A 17,097-nucleotide genomic window follows, 5' to 3' on the forward strand; every position below is an offset into this window, starting at 1 on the left:
CCTGACCCCCTCCTCTGGCAATCTTCACAGAATCTCTAGCCCAATGGTTACCATCAATTTGATTTGAATTAATTTTATAATGAAATGATTTTAGAATGTTGTACTATTTTATTGTTGTTAGCTGCCCTGAGCCTGGCTTCGGCTGGGGAGGGCGGGATATAAATAAAATTTATTATTATTATTATTATTATTATTATTATTATTATTATTATTATGGTTTGGGGGGGGCTACACACACCCCAGATCGCTTGTCAAATCTTCTGTAAATAGCAGTTCTCCTGGCTGCTCAAGAAGGGGGGAAATGCCTGAAGGTGAGAAGGCTGTGTGAAGGGGCAAAAGAAGGAAGATGGTTCTTTCAGGCTGTCAGTGGGGCAGAAGTGGGTAACCTTGAAAATAAATGGGGTGAAAACACAAAATACTTTATTCCTTTTTTGTGTGTGTGTTTTTCTCTTTTTCTTTTTTGATTTTTGTTGTGGTGATGTTGAAAATTTCAATAAATATCATTTTAAAAAAAGAAAGAAAAGAAAATAAATGGGGTGAAGGCGATGACGAGTAATGTTTGTTAGCACCATTTTATTAGTCTTTGTGAGAATATTTGTTCATGGCAAACCTCATCCTTTCCTGCAGTGCTTGTAGGACCCTCATACCTATGGGACCACCTCTCCCAGTATGCCTCACGCCTCTCCCGGTATGCCCCATGGAGGACCTTAAGGTCCATAAATAGCAACACCCTAGAGGTCCCGGACCCTAAGGAAGTCAGATTAGGGAAGCTTTTAATGTTTGATGTATTACAGTATTTTAATATTTTGTTGGAAGCTGCCCAGAGTGGCTGGGAAGGCCCAGCCAGATGGGCGGGGTATAAATAAATAATAATAATAATAATAATAATAATAATAATAATTATTATTATTATTATTATTATTATTATTATTATTATTATTATTATCAACCAGAGCCAGGGCCTTTTCAACACTGGCTCCAGCCTGGTGGAACGCTCTGCCTCATGAGACCAGGGCCCTGCAGGATCTGATTTCTTTCCGCAGGGCCTGTAAGACAGAGTTGTTCCGCCTGGCCTTTGGCTTGGAATCAATTTGATTCCCTCCCCCTCTTTCTTTTTCCCTTTCTCCTCCTGTGATGGAACTCCTATTTGGGGACTTCCCTGTCTTTTATCTGGCCCATGTAGGACCAGTTTGGATTGTTAGCCTTGGTGAAGACTTGATGTTTTCATCCCCAAAAAAGTTTTTGATTTGAGTTTCCACTGAAATGAGGCTGCATTTTAATGCTTTAATGTTGTATTTTAATCTTGTATTTTAAGTTGTATTTCAATCAATTTGTTTTTATATCGGGTGTTAGCCGCCCTGAGCCCAGTCTTGGCTGAAGAGGGCAGGGTATAAATATTTATTTTTATTTTTGGGTTAAGTTTTCACCCACTTGGTCAGCTGTGGAAAAACTGTTACACAGAGTGGTAACTTGAATGTTGAAACCAGTACTTCGGACGGAGACTTCAGAGCAATGCTGAAGTTGCAATGCTGTGATTCCTGGGAGGGTGTCTCTGGAGAAAAATAAGAATTTTATTATTTATATGCCACACATCTGACTGGGTTGCCCCAGCCACTCTGGGGGGCTTCTGCCAAAATGTAAAAACACACAAATAGTGTAGATTGGACCAGAGAGGGAGGTCTAAGATTGGAGCTTCCCTCTCCCATCTGCCACAGCAGCTCCTCTGAAGTTTTGGTCCAGTTGATGTTGGTGCTCTGGTGGTGGAAGAGCCATAAAGGGGATGTTCTGGAGCATTATGGAAAGTGGCTTGGCTCTGAAGGATCCTAAGCCATCCCAGTCTCCTCATACATACACCCAAATTGGGGAGATATTTAGACAAACTCCTGAATGTGTCTAAGTATTTTCCCTCCCCCCTTTTTCCAATGGAAGATTTAATCCCTTTTATATTAATGATTAGGTTTTCAGTACCTTCGCCAGCAAACATCTCTGAAGTGAAGGGTGGGAAGAACTTCTGATGAAAGTGATATCTGGCTGCCTTGATATAGTGCATATGAAGGACATAGCTGTCAACGTTTCCCTTTCCTTAAGGGAAATTCCCTTATTCCGAATAGGATTCCTCGCAAGAAAAGGGAAAAGTTGACAGCTATGATGAAGGATGCTTTTTTCTCTAAGGCTAACGTTACAGGTTCCTTTCCTCTTTCTCCTCCTCCTCTTCCTCTTCTCACTTATTTCTCTTCCTGTGTTTTTTCCCTTCTCCGTTAATTATTAATTATTGTATTATTAAAACCGTACAGCACCCAGCAGAGGTTTCATTAACTGAGAATACGTACAGTAATTCCCCCAGTGTTATTTTTCTTAAGGACACATCTCTGCAAAGTTCATTGCAATTTCCGCTTCTCTGTAAAAAGCTACGTTAATTCAGATTAATTTGTGCATTCTGTCCACTGCAAACGCTTTCCTTAGCCGCCTCGTAGAGTGCAATGGCTCATTATATTCCCTGTGGTGTGTAAAAACCTTTGCTGCCACTAACAGATTTTTTTAATAAGGCTCTTATGTTTACATATAGCAGGGTGCAGTTTTTTAACCAACCGAACTGCAAAAAGGATCAAGTCTTATCTTAACCGCTCTCATTATAAAGCCAGTTATACTTCTGCCCCACACGTTTCCACCAAAGACCATTTACATCAAATAAGAATTAAATTAGCATTTCCCCCCAAATCCCCAGCAGTTAGAATTCTTTCTTGTAATTTCTTTGTGGTGTGAGATATCATAGGCTGGTAGGGATGTAACAGAACTACAGTGAGCCACATGCAAACTCTTCTCCTCTGGCCTGACCACAAGGAGGCGTTTGGAAATTCTCACATTTTAGCTTGACTTACCGTATTTTTTGCTCTATAAGACTCACTTTTTCCCTCCTAAAAAGTAAGGGGAAATGTGTGTGCGTCTTATGGAGCGAATGCAGGCTGTGCAGCTATCCCAGAAGCCAGAACAGCAAGAGGGATTGCTGCTTTCACTGCGCAGCGATCCCTCTTGCTGTTCTGGCTTCTGAGATTCAGAATATTTTTCTTCTTTTCCTCCTCCAAAAACTAGGTGCGTCTTGTGGTCTGGTGCGTCTTATAGAGCGAAAAATATGGTAATTTGAACTTGAGATTTCAGAAGATGAAATCTCAGTTTAACAAGCCACTATATAAACAAGTGTCACACACCCACACGAACTGTTTTGCTTCTCCTTTCATAGAAGCAGGGAAATAAACAGGGAAACCACAGTGAACCATAGCTCCCTATTATGTTTGAACTGAAGAACCATGATGGATGGCTTCCAAACTATCTAGGATAATCAGTCAATTTTAAATCATGGCTTTATAGCCTAGCTTACTTAGAAGCTACTCACCGTAGTTTCCCAGATCAGTAGAAATGGGAAGCTACAGTTAGCTGCAACTTCCTAGCTGCATGAGAGTTATTCATGTCCTAATTTATAATTAAGCCAAGATTTGATCATCCAAACATAGCCATAATGTGTTTAACCTTAGCTATCTATGCTTAGCTGAAATAAGTCAACTTCAAACCATGGTTTCTGAGGCTAGCTTTTTTCAAGTTAAGATTAACCCACAGTTTATGGTTTAGAGACTGCATGCTGAATCTAAAACAGAAGTGGAAACTTCCAATCTCCTTGTGCTCAGTGGAGTGGAAGCACTCCCTGCAAGCCAGATTCCCCGAGGCTCATTCTCAGAATGCTAAACTATGGTTTACCATTGTGTCCAAACGCAGTCCATCTGTATCCAATTTTCTTTGAATTCAAAGATAACGAAAATGGTTAAATCAAATCATGTACACATTCCCGAAGTATTTTCACTTTCATTTTTAAAACATCTTTTTCTCTTCCTAAAGAAACTTACTATATAATTAGACTCTTTTTCATAGCACTGGTAAGTGAAACAGAATGGAAGGAGGTGAAGAAATGGGGAGAGCCCCATCTCAATGATTCTGAACCTCTTGGAATTACTTCAGAACTATCCAAAAAAGCATTTGGAAATTTCTGAAAAGTGGATTGTGTAGAAGAACTCAGTACATCTCAAATCAACAAGAATTCACTAGAGTATACACAATACAGTGGTACCTCAGGTTAAGTACTTAATTCGTTCCGGAGGTCCATTCTTAACCTGAAACTGTTCTTAACCTGAAGCACCACTTTAGCTAATGGGGCCTCCTGCTGCTGCTGCGCCGCTGGAGCATGATTTCTGTTCTCATCCTGAAGCAAAGTTCTTAACCCGAGGTACTATTTCTGGGTTAGCAGAGTCTGTAACCTGAAGCGTATGTAACCCAAGGTACCACTGTAAGGCAATATTGAAGAAATTTAAATATCCACTGTGAAGTGAACTGGCTTCTAACACAGTCGTACCTTGGTTGCTGAACGCCTTGGAACTCATACATTTCGGCTCCCGAATGATTGAAAATTAGAACTGAGTGTTCCAGTTTTCGAACGATTTTTGGAAGCTGAATGAGAGCTTCCATGGCTTCCGGTTGGCTGCAGGACGGTCCTGCAGCCAATCGGAAGCCCCGTCTTGGTTTTCGAACAGTTCCAGGAGTCAAATGGAGTCCTGGAATGCATTCTGTTTGAGAACCAAAGTTTGACTGTCTTCTAATCTGGCATTTAGAAGGATGGATTAGTCATTCAGAAAGCATCTCAAAACAAAGTTGTGGGCCCAGTTCACAACCACAGCGTTTTAGCTCTTTCCCAGAACCATCCAACTGCCTCTTTAGACAAAGTATCTCTAAAAAGCCTCATTAATGCTTTAGATAACTGCAGAAAAATTTGTAATGCCTGAACAATTAGAGCATATCGAATGTATTTGAAATGCATCTCGCAAAGCAGCCATCTAGGTCAAATGTACTTTGTTATTTTCTCCGGCTTGCTGGATTTTTGTCTCCCTGCTGAAATGTCTCCCATACCTGGGAGGCTCACAGCAGCCACCAGGAAGGCATCTAGCCTAGAGGAACACATGGCTGTTACACCAGGAAGGCCAATAGACTTTTCCAGGGTGGGGATCATTTCACTGAACAGCAACATCCCACTCTGGCATAATCACAAATTGAATCCAGGGTTGGAGAAAGGTCTGGCTCATTTAAACGGACAGCAAACTTAAACACAGCTAACAGGTCCTGTCAGTGAGAGCCCTGCACAAGGCCTTCTGTGTGCACAGTGGGGCTTTCCCCCTCTCTTCTCCCACCACGTGCCCCCATTCCCCCCAAAATTAGCTTAGGGGGGTGTCAGGATAACCTCCACAACAGTATGCAGAGGGAAAGAAGGTAGTATCATTTCATCTGGCAAGCTGGAATGTTTGCACAGACAATGATTGGAAGTGCCTGTCTTAAATTCCGCTCTTTAAATGTTGATTTTATCACCATATATAAAAAATATACATCTGCTCCCTGATGCAAGCTCTGTGCCCTTTGAAGCACATAATAGCCAATTAAGCCAGTATATTAGTATAAAGGTGCTATAGTGCTTGACTTGAAATCTCTTCACTGCCTCAATCCCACATAACTTTAGACATCACTTCTCCCTACATGATCTCCTGTACCAGCCACAAACCCTGCTCTGAATGTCTTCACTATTGAAAGTCAGAAGGATAATGTCCCCAGGCTCCATAATGTCCCTCCATCTTTTGTTTCTCCTTCCTTGTCTCTTTCTGAAGTGGATACAAATCATGTTTACTCTGTAGGGTATTCTGGATGTTAATATCTACTATGTTGGCTGCAGAGTTTTACTAAAGTGATTTCCTATTGTGGACCTGTTGTTTCAAACCTAAATGTTAGATTCCCTCACCTCCCAGTATTGTTACCCCATGAGCTGAGGAGTGGCAGTGTGCTAAATATTTTAGGTAGCTAAACAAAATAAAGACAAAGGAATGTGAAGAAATGGTGCCCAAGTCCCCTTTTAGATAAATCCATTGGACCTTAACCAGTGTGCATTTATGTAAATCGAGGTATCAGTCTGGAGATGCATTGGGTGAAAATTCCTCCTTTTGTTGGAAAAAAAGAACATATATGGAAAGATAAAAATTATTGGCTGGAATCAGCTAACCGATCCCGCTAGTGGAAGCCCATGCAGGCACACCCTCTAGTGCAATGGGCTTTCCCCTTTTCCTCCACTGTTGTGCCCCTGAAATTGGCTTTGTGGGGCTCAGGAGAACAGCACACAGATGGAGAAGAAGAGGGACTTTTTCATCTGGCAAGTGGAAACTCCTGCACTGAGGGAACAACCAGAAGAGTATGGCGTTGAATTCCTCCTCTTGATCCAAGCTGATGTTGCTACTGTTTGCAGATTCATGTGCCAAGAAATGGATAGAAAGACAAATCTCGGAGACCGGCTTCATTTATATTTAAAAGTCCCTTATATATTTAAAAGTCCCATTTATATTTAAAAGTCCCTTCACAAAACATATTCATGGAACTGAAAGCACAATGGTTTGGACAGGGCCTGGTTCAGTCAGCTGTAATCAAATATGGCTTGTTCTACTGCGATGCCTTGGGGAGCTCGACTGGTCCACCAAGGCCTGACAGGGGAGCCCAGCCCTTGCAGAGACCCAGATTATGCAAGAACAAAGGCAACCTGTCCAATTGCTCTTTGAATGCCTGGTTTCTTCTAAGATGGTTGCACACTCCCTTGCCTCTAAGCAGAAGTACCGTATTTTTCGCTCTATAAGATGCACCAGATCATAAGACGCACCTAGTTTTTGGAGGAGGAAAACAAGAAAAAAATATTCTAAATCTCAGAAGCCAGAACAGCAGGAGGGATCGCTGTGCAGCGAAAGCAGCAATCCCTCTTGCTGTTCTGGCTTCTGGGATAGCTGCACAGCCAGTATTCGCTCCATAAGACGCACACACATTTCTCCTTACTTTTTAGGAAGGAAAAAGTGAGTCTTATAGAGCAAAAAATACGGTAAGTTCTGGGGCAGCTTTTCAGAGTCAGTTTCCTTGTGAGGAAGAGTGTGTGTGTGTGTACTGGAAGCTTGCTAGGGTTTTTGTAAGGTCCCTTGTTTATGAATATGCAGTTGAGCAGATCATCACTAGCCTAGGTTTCACAGTCCCGTCCCCCCCCCAGGGTGGTAGGAAAAATGCTGGTTAGTTTATGTGTAGAGATCGAATTTGTCTGAAGAAGCCTAATATGTGGCTAAGGGGTAATATGGTGGTACTTGACAATTTAATTCTTTGTGGGAAACTGAGGTGTTTTTTGTGTTTGTGAAGAATGAGCAGAGTTTGACAAATAACCACGATTCCAAGAGGAACTTATAGCATAGCTACCATCCCATTGCCATGCAGACCCCTTTCCAATGTGCGATAAGGCCTCTAGTCCATACAGAGACCTTTGCTGTACTGTAAGAAAAAGCAGGCTCACTTTTCATTTGGAGCCAGTTTTGGGTGGGATAGAGCCCCACAAACAAACACCCACACCCCTCAATACTTGTTGTGAATATCCTCCTCTCTCAACCCTGTCGGGCACAATTTCGCCTCTGCTTGCTGCTTCTTTCTCCTTCCTGCTTTAGTCATGTAGATAATCCCACCTAATCAGGGATTATTTACAGCCATTAGAGAGACATCTTAAAGCGGCAAAGGTAATCAGATTTCGCTGCATCATGGCATCACTGTGGGTAAATGTGGGCAATGTAAATGAATAAACGAACATGTCTGCAAAGAGGGCTAAGAATGCCCAGAAGGGAATTATGGTACATGTTTGGCACTGCCAAAGATCTTCACTGGAAATGACTAGATTTGGCTCATCTCTAATGGCTCAGCTTTAGTCTTTGAAATCATGTCTGAGGCTGTGCCCAAACTCTTGGCCGACCATCACTTAAGATGCTGCTGAAGCATTCATTAGCCAGTTTTTGGTACACACAGCTTAATGATAATGTGTGTTTCTTCCTCCACTTTACGGGCAGTGAGTCAATGTGAACAGCACTCGCTGTAGTCTCTTACACTTGTGCCAATGGTTCAGAAGCAGGTTGCAAACTGGAACCTACCAATGATGCAATACTTTCAGTGTTGGTGATCCAGAAATGATCATAACTGTGTAAAGATATACCAAATATTTGTTGGTTTTGGTTTTTCACTTCTAATATAGTTATATGTCATTGAAAACTGTATTTCCTGGAAATGATTTTCCTTTCAGACATATGTTTGCATGTTTTGGTTTTCCTCTTGGCTCCTGTTCCTCCTTCCTTTTGCAGTTAGATACATGCGTGATCCCATAAAATAAACAGATTTGGCTATAGGTTAACACTACTGAGAGCAAAGGAAATCACCTGAGAACAAAGGACTAGTAGATAATATTTCAAAAATAAAATAAAAAATCACCATAATAAGAAAGGAGGTGTTTTCCAACATTCAGCAAAATGGTGGGATGGGGGAATGCGAATAGTTTCAGCTCAGACAAATTCACACTTGTCTTAACATGGGAGGAAGATGCCATCTTTGCTGTTAAGAACAACGAGTTATTGGGTTTTTCTTTTTAAAAAAAGTTTAGTTCATTTTCTAGCGATATAAAACAAATTAATATAAAACACGATGCATATTAAAACATTTTAAAAGCTTGGGGGTATTGTGCACAGTAAAGACTAACAGATTTATTATTGTTAATTAAAGACGCAGAGATTTATTACAGATTTATTGTGCTGCTATAAATCAGTTAGTGCCACAAGGCTCTGAGCTAGATTTGCCACCTAACCTTCTGGAATCTTTGCAAGATCCAGCATTTAAGGGCCAAATCAGTTCTCCTGCTTTTAAGAAAAGTTTAATGGCCGTATCAGAACGGTAGAAAATCCAGTCAGCGTTGTGGTGCTGGGTGGGACTTTTCCCCAGTAGAAATTTATTCCTCAAGGCTGTTTGCCTGATGAGAGAAAGTACAGAAGTAACTTGAGTTGCACCTTCGGAATAATTATTACTTATCCTGGCACTGCACCCCAAACTTATAATGTTAAATGTTGATAAGGCTTATTGCATGCGTACATTTCCCCCTCTATTTCTTCCAAGATGACTGAGGACAAAAACCTCAGCCACACAAAACACACTTGGGCTAATCTTTTGCTGCGTGACACTTCCCGACAAAAACTACCTGAGGGGGACTAGCAGACCTGTGTCTGCCTGACACTTAGAGTGGTACATTTTTTATTATTTTACAAGATGTGCCATGAGTGGTGTTGGCTGGAGGCAGGGAAAATAAGACTCATCTCTTCCTGCATCTCCCGTCTTCCGCTCACCCTTGTTCTGCTGCCGCTGCCACTGAAACGTCCACCCCTCCAGTTTCCTTTGCCTCTTTGCTTCAGCAAGGAAAGTGTTAAGCTGGGGAGAGAACTTTTTCTGGTCCCTTGATTTTCTGTGTCACTATATCTTAGTCTGCAGGCAAGACTAGAACTAGCCTGCCTGGTGCAGCTCCATGTGCTTCTATCTTTAGGATATATATTTTTTACCATCGTTGTTGCTGCAGAGGGGAGGGTTGAATCATGTGAACCCGTCCCCTGCAGGCTGAATCTGTACAGCCTGGGTCCACATTTACCACCTGAGCAGGAACTAGGCCAAGGAGACAAGATTGCCAGAGCATAGATTCTGCTAATTGGGTGAAGATATATACTTTCATAAGACATATATATTTGGTTCCCCAATCCCTTCTCTGTCTCCTCTCCTCACAAGGTGCAGAATCTTATTGTAAATTCATATGACAGCGGTCCCTGTGCAGTTTACCTTTTCAAGTCACCGCTGATGCATAGAACAGGGTGGCCATGAATACTCTTTCTCATCACCTTGGCAGGTAGAGGTACCACTTTCCTACATGACCCTGGCCTGTCCGCAAGCTTAGTAGCAGCTTTGCAAACTCCTGAGGTGTTTGTATGAATAGAAGACAATATGAACTTGGATTACTGAAACGAGCTTTATGCAGGGCTACCCTTAGGCATAGTCTGGAAGTTCAAGCCAGCAAAGAATGCAATGTGTGGCAAGACTGTTGAAGAGTGCAGACAGCTAACAGCACCTGATGCCTCTGCTAAAACCTCTTTATTGGCTGCCCATACACTGTCCATGAACAGGTGGTGCTGTGGTCTAAAACACTGAGCCTCCTGGGCTTACAAATCCAAAGGTTGGTGGTTTTGAATCCCCGCAACAGAGTGAGCTCCCATTGCTCTGGCCCAGCTCCAGCCAACCTAGCAATTCAAAAGCATGCAAGTGCGAGTAGATAAATAGGTACCATTACGGCAGGAAGGTAAACTGCACTTTCGTGCACTCTGGTTTCCGTCACGGTGTCCCGTTGTGCCAGAAGCAGTTTAGTCATGCTGGTCACATGACCCAGAAAGCTTCCTTTTGCCCTTCATACATCTCTTGAATATTTCTTATGCTGGCCGGTCTATGCAGTTGCTATAATTTTCTGGAGTAGGCAAGAAAGGTTTGGTTTTTTGTGTTTTTTAAAAAAATTGCTGTACCCTCCCCTGATATTTTGGGAGAGGGCAATATAAATAATTACCGGTATTTTATAAATAAAACAAATGTAAATAAATAATAAGAGCCCGGCTAGATCAGGACAAAGACCCATCCAGTCCAGCAAACTGTTCTCATAGTAGCCTTACAGACCCCTCTTGGGAAGTTTGCAAGCAGGACAAGGACTGATGGGTTACAGCTAAGCAACGTCTGGGGGGGGGGGGACAAAAGTTCCTCACGCCTGGTGCAGTTCCAGAGTTTAGAATCATAAAATTGTACAGTTGGCAGAGACCACGAGGGTAATCTAGTCATACCCCCTGAAAAGAAGGGATCTCTTTGCCCAACGGGGGGCTTGAACCCACGGCCTTGAGATGAAGAACCTTATGCTCTACCAACTGAGCTATCCCACAGACTGATGCTTCAGATCACCTCTTCGTACGCAACCACCAACTGTAGGAAATGCATGCACAGACTGGCTTGTTTTATTTTTGCTTTCTGCACATTTGCAATGCATCATGCATGTACCTAGCTGTTTGACTTTCAAAGAGTGCACCAAGGACCAGAGTTTACATTCCGTTTCGGCTTGTAATTGCCAGACGTTCGCTCAAACTGCTGAACTCCTTTTTGCAGAATAAAATGATGGGAAAGCATGCCCAAAGGTAATTTGGACTGCATCCTTTTGCTCCCACGGCAGGATTTCAGTACCTAGGCATATGCCTCATGTGCCCCTATGCTGCAGCTTTGTTCCTTATTAATAGAGATGCCCCGAGAGTACCTATTACTTTGGAAACTCTAGTTAAGATGTTCTCATGCAGAATAATGAGCTGGAAGACTTCGGAGGTGGTAGAGTGCACCACTCTGAACATTTTACTGTGTTTAAAAACCAAGTCAACTGTGAGCAGAAAGCTAGTTTATCAGGGCAGTGCATTTTAGGCCAGCATTTTCCCTGCTCTGCTAATTTTCTGTTTGCAGATAGGTTTGTTTTGGTTAAAGCATAAGAGAACATTAAAAATGTGATCCCCAGAGTCTGAAGTGCACTCTGCCGTCTCAGAGCTCCCACCACATTCTGCTGCCTAAGGGCTTTTCCACCTAGGAGGGTTTGATCAAAAGCTTTTTCTTTCTTTCTAATGAGATGAGTAGGTTTAACTGGGATTTTGTGGGGTTGGTAATGTGGCGAGTTCCCGCCTCCCCCATCAGAAATAAAGACACACGACACGAGCATTTTAGATTAATGGGCAAAAATTGGCCACAACTTTATTGGTTACAGGAATTGAGCAGTATTGACTTAGGCATTGGTCCTATCGACTATCCAGCTTCAGCCTGATTGCTTGAAGTCTGGGAAGGGTTAACCGCCAGTAGGGGGAGTCCTGCAGAGGCACATCAACTAGGAGCTCCCCGGGGTCACCACTCGGGGGCGTGCCTTAGGCCCACACCTCCATAGGCTTCAGACAGGGTAACGCCCCCCGGAATCCTTTAATGGACTACCCTTCAATATGGCGGAAGGTGATGGCACTTCTCCCCCCCCCCATCTGCATAACAATACCCTTACCAATGCCTAACTGCCAATGCCGAGGAAGTTGTGGCGATTTGCTACGAGGTAGGCGAAAAACCAAATGGCTGGAGCCAATTTGCCAAGTGGAAAAAGTTCCTAGCAGGCCCCTTGACGGCGACCAACCAAAGTCCATAGCAATGTCAGAGAGCCAAACCTAAAGGGTGGGAGGGATGGGAAACCGGAGCAGCTGGAGCGATGAAAGAGGAAAATCCTCGGCCGCGCAGGCCCTAAATAGCACGGGCCACGCCTCCCAGGCCAGCCGATTGGCTGGCAAGGGAGATGACGCGGCCGAGGATTCCCTCAGTCTCGCGGGGGCTGTGAGCCAGCCCCCACACATGTGGGGAGGGCGTGAAGTCCGCAACCCCACCTCTTCTCCAGCTCGGAAGTGGCTTTTCAGCACAACCTAACAGTCCTCCTAATTGCAACATCTGAGTCTGATTAATCTGCATCTTTTACACCAGGCAAGTATTTTGTTACTGCTCCAGCCTCACAGCTGCAGTGCGGCCTTAAAATGGCCTGAGCGTCTTTCTCCTTCTTGTGTGTCAAGGCCCTGAGCCCCCCACCCCATTTGTTGAATAATAAAACACATGGACCCAAGAGGGAGAAGCCCCGGCCGCGTGGCTGCTTCAATACAGTAAGCCACGGCCCCCCGGCTGACTGCATTGGTCAGCCATGGGCATGACACAGCCGGGACTCCCCTATGATGTGGGGGCACTGCCACGCCCCCGCTGTATATGAGGAGGGTGCGTGGCCTGCCCGCAACACTGCCCCCCCCAGGGGATGGGGAGCGGCCTTCAGGGAATCCTGCAAGCTGTCATTCTGCGAGGGGCTTGGGTTTTTCACCAAAGAATTCTCAGCCCCGACTCCAAATTGCATTGCCAGGGAAAGGCATGGGATTTAAGCTTCCATAAAACTGATATAAGTGTGTGCTACTGATAGGCTTCTGTATGCCTGGTTTTGAAAAAAGTGCTTTACGTAGGATATGCACAGTGTTGTTGTTCTCGGGGTTGAGTTTCAGCATTTTCCCAATTTCCCAGCATCAACGGTGTTATCTGAATTGCTGGGACCATCAGGGGGTCTTTGTCAAAGACAATTAAATCTGACTCTGGCTTTCTGTGTGTCCCATTTCCCTTGGGAGGAGCATCACTTGGCATTGGCTGATCAGATTCCAGGCGCGGTAGAGAGTGATGAAATTCTGGATCTGCCAAAGGCGTAATGGAGTGTCCTATCTTTGAATTATCTAGATTGGGCTGGCGTTCTTTGTGTGTTTGGCCTTTTTGCTCCAACGTTTTCCTCTCCAAGGGAGTGTTACGGCTGGGTTCACCGCACGTATCCATCTTTGACGGCCCTTCTGATTGAATCATGGCCCTATGGCGAAAGCCCTTCGGCAGAGAGGGTGTTGATTGCTTGGGGTCGGTCCGGCTATACGACAAGTTTGGCAGTAGTTGTTTTCGTTCTGTGTCTTTAAAAACGCACCTCAGCTCAATATTATAGTCCTGTAAGAGGGCCCTATATTTCAGGAGCATTTTAGGGGTAGCTTTTATGTAAAAGAACTGTGGTTTGGCTGGTACGAGGAGGGAGTAATCAATGCCACAGCAACATTTGTCGCTGTGTCCTTATCAAGTAAGCAAGCATCACTAATCCTAATTATTCTAAAACAGTTACACAAACAGAATGAGGTGGGAAATGAAGAGCTTTGGGTGGGTTTTTGTTTATTTATTTAAGAACTCCGGGTTCTGTTTAGTGTTTTCTTAAGTTGTCATAATCTCTTTACGTCTGTGCTAGCATCATTGACGTTGCCACAGCTTCTCAAAGAATACTGTTTGTTAATTAAATATGCCTGCAGAGCTCGAGATGGGCTGTCTGATACTCTGGGGTTACCCTTCAAGCCTTCTGCAAAAAATCCCCCACATCCTAAAAATGTCCTCAGCATCACTTGAAAAGTTGGTTTTGCAACATGGCGATCAAGCTCTGTGTAGGGGAAAGAGTGAGTTGCGGATCATTTAAAATGTGGCATGGCCATTCCCCACCCCACCCTCACACCAATACTATGCTGATCAGGTAGCATTGTACTGCAGTGAAATGAATACTCGTGATACACTTTAAAAAAAGAAAAAGAAATAAATCAGAGTGCATTATTGTTCTTTTCCCTCTACAGAGAGACAAATCTCTGATGAGGAAATTGAAGCACACATCTGCATACATAAAACCAGGCCTTAGGGGGCTGGAGGGAAAGGGAATGTTTATTTTAGCGCTGAAATGAATTTGCTCCACAAATCTCTCCTCTGTGAATTTTGATGTTGAGTATGCAGCCTGCAGGTAGGCGGACGTATGGTTTAATGCTTCACCACGAGAAAACAACAACCTCAAAACCCTTCTGCATTCAAAACGAGGATGTCAATGTAAAGGCTAATTAGAGCGCTTCTCTTTGAAATCTAGTTGCCAGTCCACAGTTGTTGGGGTTTGTTTGGTTTTTTTGTATGGAGGGATATTTAGTCATGCGATTCCCCCATCTGCAGAGTCAGGAAGTGGCACAGTCCAATAATAGTTTTACCGTTTCTTCCGCAACTTGTGTGAACTATTTTGATGTTTTTTTGGATTGGGGAATCTGGGAGAAACTATGAAGCCCGAGGAGGCTGGTTGCAAGCTGAGCCAGTCAGCAGACAATGCCATATCCCATCTACCTCCACTGCATGTTTTGTTGCTATTGCTTGTGTTAGTTCCAGTACCATTTTGCTACAGGCTCTCTTTGTCCATTCCCAAAAGTTTGCCTCTCTATCTCTCCTCCCCCCCAACTTCTCAGTAAAGTGGTACCTCGGGTTAAGTACTTAATTCATTCTGAAGGTCCGTTCTTAACCTGAAACTGTTCTTAACCTGAAGCACCACTTTAGCTAATGGGGCCTCCTGCTGCCACCGCGCCGCTGGAGCACGATTTCTGTTCTCATTCTGAAGCAAAGTTCTTAACCTGAAGCACTATTTCTGGGTTAGCAGAGTCTGTAACCTGAAGCGTATGTAACCTGAAGCGTATGTAACCTGAGGTACCACTGTAGTACTGTATTTAGAAGCTTCAGCTCATCTCACTTGAAAAAAATGCAATTTCTTGATAGAGGGCTGAACGTTGTCTTCCTCAAAATAGTTTCTCTCTCTCTCTCTCTCTCTCTCTCTCTCTCTCTCTCTCTCTCTCTCTCTCACACACACACACACACACACACAGAGAGAGAGAGAGAGAGAGAGAGAGAGAGAGAGAGAGAGAGAGACCCACAAAATCAGGGAGCTACAATGAATGGCCAAACCTGTTTCTGTTACAAAGTGCCTATCTGTATGGATTTTTCCACAGACCCTCCAAGTTTCCCTGTTTTCCAGGGACAGTCCCAGATTTACAGAAGCCTTCCTGCTTTTCCTTAGGAAGTCCCTATTTTCATTGGAGAAACGTTGGAGGGCATGGAGTTATGTGACCCCCGAGCCAAGGGTATAAGTCACTAAGCAACCTTTAGAAGACATCTGAAGGCAGCCCTGTAGAGAGACATTTTTAACCCAGATGCATGGTGTATATACATCATAAAATTGTTATCATTATTATTCTTATTATGGAATAGGACGTCACTATTTTCATCGGAGAAATGTCGGAGGGTATGCACCTGTTTTCTCATTCTCCCAGGCCTCTCTACAGAAGTTGCTGTGATTTCCTGCAGCCCACTGGCCCATTTGTAGCCTCCCTGACAGCCACAAATGGGGAAACTCAGGTTCGTACACCAGAGAAATATGCACAGCCAAGGTATCTGAAACGAATAAGGCCTCGTACGTTTGAACATTCGCTTCAAGCAAGCTTAACTGCAGGGACTTGTCAGTCGGCTCATGATTTACAGGTTAGGCCCTCAATCTGGCAGCCCGTAAGCAGCTTCTGCTTCTCTCTCTTTCTCCCTGTCCCCCTCCCCAAAGTGTGAAGTGGAGAAGTTGTAATGGTGATTTCATCCCTCATAAATCTATTTCTCTCTCCCCTCCCCTCGCACGTACTCACACATATGCATGAGTGCCGGTCGCAGGTCTGAGGCTGAGAACAATAGCTGCGAGCCACAAAACTGAAAAGGGTAGGCAGGGTAAATGCCACAGCTGCGTTGCCACAGGGCGGGGAGTTGCTGTGATAAAAACAGCAGCAGGTTCTAGCACGGCCTCCTCTGGTTGATATACAAGCTGCCGGAAAGATGAAGGGAGACTTAAAGCCGCACAGATTCGAAACGAAGGCAAACAAGATTGCTAATTAGCCGTGGACTGTGTCGTTCCAACATGCCAGGGAGCATTACGTTCAGCTGTTGCAAAGATGTGCTCTGTGGGCAAATGAACAGGCTATGTGGCCTGATCCCTGATGAAAACTTTGAAACAGAAAAGCCCAGATTTTAACAATGGCTCCAAAGGGACTTAGATGATCACCCTCCATGCGGTACTTGCACAGAAAGGCCAATTGCAATGCAGCTCTGAGACCTCTTTTTCTTACACACACACACACACACACACACACACACACACAAGCTAATATGCTTATGCTAGTCATTCCGAAAGCTTCTGCTGAAAAGCAGGAAAATATTGTTTGGCCAACAGGAGCTGGGCACTGCTTTCCTGCAGAGAATTCGTGAGATGGGAAATGCAGAACAAGAGCACTCTCCAAGGTACTGAAAAAGCTCCACTGCATACCCTCCAACATTTCTCTGATGGAATCAGAGGTGTCCTATTTGATGCTTTTGAATTATGGTGCTGGAGGAGACTCTTGAGAGTCCCATGGACTGCAAGAAGATCAAACCTCTCCATTCTGAAGGAAATCAGCCCTGAGTGCTCACTGGAAGGACAAATCCTGAAGCTGAGACTCCAATACTTTGGCCACCTCATGAGAAGAGAAGACTCCCTAGAAAAGACCCTGATGTTGGAAAAGATGGAGGGCACAAGGAGAAGGGAACGACAGAGGATGAGATGGTTGGATAGTGTTCACAAAGCTACCAGGCTGAGTTTGACCAAACTGTGGGAGGCAGTGGAAGACGAGTGCCTGGCGTGCTCTGGTCCATGGGGTCACGAAGAGTCGGACACGACTA

At 44.1% G+C, this 17,097-nt stretch overlaps 1 protein-coding gene across 1 annotated transcript in view; it reads left to right on the top strand.

Annotated features, from left to right (window-relative positions):
- The window catches only part of LOC309359946 (neuronal acetylcholine receptor subunit alpha-7-like), a 109,773-nt gene that overhangs the window by 77,118 nt on the left and 15,558 nt on the right, over positions 1-17,097 (top strand). The window lies entirely within an intron of this gene.

Source organism: Podarcis melisellensis (genome assembly GCF_964234715.1).
Source record: "Podarcis melisellensis genome assembly, chromosome: 17".
In the NCBI taxonomy this organism is placed as follows: Eukaryota; Metazoa; Chordata; class Lepidosauria; order Squamata; family Lacertidae; genus Podarcis; species Podarcis melisellensis.